We start from the raw sequence: 6,777 nt of genomic DNA on the forward strand, positions 1-6,777 counted from the left end.
GTCGTGACTTGACTTGAACTTCTCTGTACATTTTGTCCTGACAGCGTTTTTCCACAGCTCTTTGTGCTGCTGCTGAATCAAATACTGAACCTACCAGGAAGAAGATATTACACAGAACAGTACATCTCCATCCTTAGTCCCTCAGCTCCAAACCTCACACTGACCAGCAGCCCTAGAAGGTCTCTGAACTCTCCCCTACAAAATAAAAGCTGTCATCTCTTTTCTTATCTGTCCTCTAACCCCCTGAAGCATCACTTCCCTCCCACAGCCAATAACCTGCCGCTGGTTCAGGTCCACTTGCGATGCCAATCAATACGTGGTGGGGGGGAGAGAGGAGCGGGCTGCGGTGCCAGGAGAGCCTCCATCCCGTCTGCTGAGACGCATTCACGGCGCAGCTAATGCCTGAATCCCCTCACTGTCAACAAAGAGCCGGGAAGGAGGTAAAAAAGACGCATTCAGGTCCGCCAGGTCTCGGCATGACGCGCAGAGGAGAGCCGGCTCGGTGGGGGCCGACCGGCCTGAGAGAGCACGCATTTCTTACCCGGAGTTTTCTTTTGGTGCAGTAGGGAGGAAGGAGGAGGAGGAGGAGGAGGAGGGTAGACCAACTCCACCGCTCTCCCTTCTTCAGGCGCCTCTCTCCATCCACTGGCACCGGTGCCGGTCCGGTCTGTGTATCCCGGGGGGGCGGAGGAGGGGAGGGAAGCGCCGTTCACACTCCTCCCGTCTCAGCGCATCCGAGAAGCTCCCAGACGAGGCCAGCTGGAGGAGGAAGAGGAGCAGAGGGGAGAAGAAGGAGGAGGAGGAGGAGGAGGAGGAGGAGGAGGGGGTTAGTCTTCCTCTCGGAGGTGTCCGTCAGTTTGCGCTGCAGCTCGCTGGAGTCTGAGAAGCAGCTCAGCGACCGACCGACCGACCGAGCAACCGACCGACCGACCGACTGCAGAGCAAAGTCCCACCCCTGCAGTGAAACTTCCACCGGCGGGCCGCTCAATAACACGACCACCGCCCCCCCTCCTCCCCCTCCTCCCCCCTCTCCCCCTCCTCTAAGGCTCCACAGCAGCACTGAGGACACACACACACACACACACACACACACACACACACACACACACACACACACACACAGCCTGCTGTTACGCAATGGGCGCACGGGGAGGTAAGGGGGGGGGGGGGGGGGGCAAACTTTTCAAGTCTCCCTCATCATCATCATCATCATCATCATCATCCCTCCTCCCCCACAAAGCTCTCCTGACCCCCAAATTCTGTCCCAAGAACTAAACTCCTCCTCCCTCCCTCCCTCCCTCCCTCCTTCTCCTCCTTCATCATCTTCATCTTCATCACCATTTCAGCTGTTGGGATGATTCAGTGTGAAATTACATAACCGTCTATACTGGGGGGGTGAGGGGGGGGGACAGGGTGCAGTGATGACACTCATTCATCCTCACATACAGGCAGCTCCCAGGGAACCACATGAAAGGTAAAAGGAACTCCTCTTCTTCCTCCTCCTCTTCCTCCTCCTCCTCCTCCTCCTCCTCCTGCTGCCAGTGCCTCCTCATCACACTCAGTAACACCATAGAGGGTTTAAGAGTTCTAACTATTCATTTATTCATTTATTTACACCAGCCAGAGGGATTTTCACAACCTGGCAACCCAAAGGTTCTTACTAACCACTGATTTCTGATGTTTAAGGTCTGAACAAATGATTCATTGATCACTAATATTAAAGACAAGCATCTTTCCTCAGAGGCTCTTTTGACTTTAAACTTTCTCTACTTTTGTTTGTTCGGCATCTTATTAAAAATACTTTTTGTGACGTCACCCTCAACGTGAACAGCAGCTCTGCCGATCAGCCAATCATAATATATCAGATTATATTGATAAATATATACTAACACCTTCTAAATCTGTCGAGGCAGACGAGCGACAGTGTCTGAGGCTGCTCGGGGAAAAGTTGATGCTCGTTCACACGTTTTCTGCTGCAACACTTTTGGCTGAAGTGTTTCTCTGCGGTGTTTTTCTGGTTTGGGTGGAAACACACAGGGACAAACACAGAACATCACCAACACACAACGAGGAGTTTGCACTTTTGAATGTGTCCTTTTGATTCTTCACACGTCTGCAGAAATGTTTGTTCTTCCTCTGATCCTCTGCTAATATTTCACCAGAGCTGAATGTTCTCGAAGGCCTCTCTCTCCTTCTCCAGGTGCTTTTTAACCTGCTGAACAGAACAGATGTTGGTACACGCTGCACAGTTGCCTTACATCCCTCCCACCAGAGGTCCCCTGACCCCCAGTTTGGGCTGCTTTGACCTCATTCAATTAGATTATTGATTAAGTAATGACTCACAATACAGGTAATAAACCCAGTGGAGCATCGCAGTGGCTCCAGACGGATGAAGGTGAGGATTAGTGCCAGCAGGAAACGCTCACCACGGCTTGATGCAGTCAAACAGTGGAGGCACAAAGGTTTGCAGCAGGTCCTGGAGGAGCAAACGCCTGCACAGTGAACGAGTGTCACAGCTCTGACTGGAGGTAGGTAATATGGCCTGTGAGCAGATCCTGTGCTCTGTAACACTTTGTCTTGGCCTTTCCACCTTAAATACTCGTGTCTGTGGAGGATCCTGGGTTTTGACGAGGACAGAAGGAACAAACAGAACATTAAGCTCAGCTGATCAAACAAACCTGTCAACCTAATAATAGAAGAATGGTGAAACAGGCACCTAAAAAAAGGTCTTGTTATGTCAGATAGGAGTGTAACCTCAGTGCAGAGAGGGTCAAACCATCTTTTTGGCTCAAGCTTCATCACCGTACTCGCTCCTCTTCGCTCTCCTGTCCATCCAAGTATGCACAGCCTGTCTTCACAGCTTCCTGCCTCACTGAGCTGAAAGGGGCATCGCTAAAAGTCAAAGTCAACACTGTAATGGTCAGTTTACAGGACGCTGAGCGGCAGCAGAGTGGTGCATTCTGGCTTTTCTTAGCCTTTTGAATGTCTCCATCTGGTGGTGGAGCATAGAAACACTTCAGGTTCCAATAAAAGAGTCTGTAAAACTCATACACGTGTTGTTTTAACCACGTAGATGCTTTAAAAAAAAAAAGGTGAACAGGACTAGACAAGAAAAGAGCATTAGAGGGATTCAATTGAAGCAATATTTTCACATCTTTATTTTCATTAAGATGCTCAGAAGGATGTTATTGATCAGCGCTGAGCTGGGGAGACCGTCTGTGCTCTGGGGGCTGCTGCTGGCTGATATAACTAAATCACAGAGCCAATCTGTGAATCTCATATTCTGACAAAACATCCATCGATCCACGCAGACAGAAACATCAGACTTTAACATTAGAGACTGAACTAATAACCGAATAAGTCAGAGCTGTCGAGGAGTCTTTAACTTTGAAGACACACATGCTGCTCTGGGAAACATAGACTGTGCAAAGAAAAACATCCTCTTAATTTATTGTAGATTTCTTTGCAGTTTAAAAAAAACACTCACAGGGATTTGGTGGATGTTCCAAACCCCCCGAGAAGACGAATGTGCTTCCACTTTTAGTATGGTCACTGTAAATAATTGAAAGGCTCATTATCAGCTCAGTGATGGTTCTTATTTAGCTGAAATCAGAGATGTTGTAGAGACGTCAAACACTATCACCCCTAAAAATGTAACTGAAGTAGGTAATAAAGTTCTTCAGATGGTGGGAGACAGAGTCTTGATTAAAAATGCTGTAAAATCAGTCTTAATATTAATTCACTCATGTAAGGAAGTTCAAACTTTTCACCTCCTTTTAAAATCTGCCCGCTGACTATAATTCGATCCTGCAGCAGCAATAACACAATGGCACAAGGTGAATATATAAAAACATATATTTATTGTTCTGTTACTGATGGTTAACTTGATCGACAATGAATGGCGGCAGGCCAGAAGACATACTGTACACGTATTAATAGAAAGCCTCGGAGGGCTTCACTTTTTCTGTTCAGTGGCAATTAACACTGCGAAGAGGAAACCAGAGTGAAGAGAGCGAGAGAGAGAGAGAGAGAGAGAGAGAGAGAGAGAGAGAGGGAGGGAATAAACAGTATCCGCTGTGGGCCGAGCAGCTGATGAATGCTGGGAGTTAATGGCGCGTTCAAAAGTTGTCCTTCAGCCTCTTTTCAAAGTGGTTCATCTCCTAAGCAGAGGGGTAAAAATACTGTACATTGTTCTGTATATTAACGCTTCTTCACCACGAGGCCTGAAGAATAAGGTCTTCTTCAGTCATCCTTTGCGCGGGACAGTGATAACTACTCCCCCCCTTCTTTTTTTTCTTGCCTCCAGAACAAGCGAGGTCAAAGAAAGTCAAGTAAAGCTTTAAAAATGAATATATGATATTTAGACTCTTCTAAAGACAGAAATAGGTGCTCTGTACTCGACAAAATAGTGTGTGGATTAAAATAGATTAAGGTTATATATATTTATACTATATATACTATATAAAGGCTTAGATCTGTAGACACAAGGACAGCCACCAGTGCTGCCCACACACATTCCTCTGGACACAAACCACCCAAACTCACACCTTGCTTTGTCTCACTGTCTCTCTGTGGACCGTGAAGTCTTGTACTGTACATCTGCAGGAAGAGGAACACAGGATCCTGATCCATAAAGTACTCCCCCCCCCAAAAAACAAACTTAAACCAGAGCAAATAAAGTGAAGGTTTGGAAGAAGCGAAGCTGTTTTGCTGTGTCAGTTTGAAGACATCGACCCCCCCCCCCCACCCTGCATGTGTATCAGACGCCTTTCAGGGTGTTTGATCGTGAATAAATCAATGTGCATTAAGCTCCAAACGTTAACAGTTTCTGACTGTTTTTTATGGGGAAGCTGAGGCTTGTGCACATGTATCACTTCCCCCGACTGCAGGCTGGAAGGTGCTGATCGATAACACACACAGCTCATTTCATTAAAGCAGAATAAATCCGTTGAGTGACGAGCGGAGCGTCGATGCAGGATCTGCAACGACAAAGAGGACGGGAAACGAGGCAGGAGGGATGGAAACAAGTCTCAGTGGTTGAGGAGATGGTTTCTCTTCGAGGCTGTGGGTGATTATGACACTAAGAGTTTATGTTTGAAACAAAGTGGTTCAGTTTCTGAGGCGGGAGAGACCGGGTCCAAATGTCCTGTTTCAGTCCAGACAAGCTTTTACATTCCACACAAGTCGAATCCAGCTCCTCTGATTCACAGGGACGTTTTCTGAAACAGTCCCTCCTGCGTCGCCGTCGACGAGCCGACGCTCAGGCTCAATGTGCAAAAGTCGTCCGTAACGCAGAGCCGCTCGAAAACAACGCGACAAAAAACACAACACGACAGACAAAGAACTTTCTGCAGTCCCTGAAACACCCCCCCCCCTCCCCCCCCACACCAGCACCACCAGCACCCACTGTGAGTAGTTCTTCACACTGAACTTCACTTTGTCTCTTGAATTGCAGGATTTCACTGAAATGACTCAGTTTATGTGCCACAAAACTAACGGAGGAGAGGATTAAAGGAAATAACTAAAGATATGAATTGCACATACTCCGACAGAGCAGCCAGCCCAGCTGTGTCCCACTTTGACTTCTAAAACCTAAAGCTCGAACTTAAGGGAGCAACTCCAAACCGGCTTCTTAAAGTTTAAACCATGAGCCAATAATAATAATAATAATAATAATAAACGTGCTCACTGTAATCATGTTTAGCTGAATTAAACATATCTGCTAAAAAAGTAACTCTGGACTGTGTAAACGGACTGTCGGTGGCCGATCTTTGGCTTCAGCGGTGAAGACGCTTCATCAGTCTGCACTAAAAACGTTCTGAAGAGGAAACCGTGGGGAAGGAAGCTTGTTTTGACTCTTCCTTCTGTTCCCTTCCCTTCATTTCTCCTTTTTCCTCCTCACAGCTTTCTAATCTGTGTCTTTTTGAAGAGCAGATTGCAGCTTACAAACTTTAAATCTCCATCTCTGATGCTTTCTCATGTTTCCTCTGCAGAAGCTGAATTCATCTGTGGTGTAATCTTTAGACGTCTGATAAAACTTCATGTGTAAACACAATAAAATCCCAAATTTATTCCATTTGACATCGAATCAAATAACTCCTGGAGTTTACCACACTGCATCCAGCTGTGTAGACCTGCAGAAACATACAAATCTAATTCCCTCACACATTTGGTAAATCTCTTCAGTGTCATAATGGGCTTACAGGAGACGTCTTCTCCCATTTAAATCCACTAGCAGCACTCCATCCAGAGACCGCAGAGACTCCCTCACGCCTCTGGGTTCAGGTGTTAACGCACCTTTTAAACAAACTGAGCTACAATCTGCCCTCAAACTGGACTCACTCATCAGAATTAGAGAGTTTAAAACCTTTAAAGTCTTTATTGATTTGTGTAACTGCTTCAGGTAACAACTCTTTGTTTAAATTTGTATTGTGCACATTTCTTCTTTTTGTGTTTTTCGCTCTGCGTGTTTTCTTGTGAATGCAGCTTGTTCTCATAAAAGACTAAATGATAATAAAGTCACTGGCAAGAGACCAAACTAGCTGAACTACCTGTAATGTTTATATGCGTCTTGGATTTGGGTTTGAGAACAAAGTCAGACGGCCACTCTGCCTGCTGGACTCTGAACCATCCTGCTGCTGCTGACGAGAGCTCAGAACAACCTGGATCATGAAGCTCAGCGTGTTTGAAGGAAACACAGAACATCGCACAACCAGCTGTTTAGTTTTAGGTGAGCACTGTGGCTGCTGCAACAACAAAGCTGACTATTAGCTTACA

Source organism: Pempheris klunzingeri, chromosome 5 (genome assembly GCF_042242105.1).
Source record: "Pempheris klunzingeri isolate RE-2024b chromosome 5, fPemKlu1.hap1, whole genome shotgun sequence".
In the NCBI taxonomy this organism is placed as follows: domain Eukaryota; kingdom Metazoa; phylum Chordata; class Actinopteri; order Acropomatiformes; family Pempheridae; genus Pempheris; species Pempheris klunzingeri.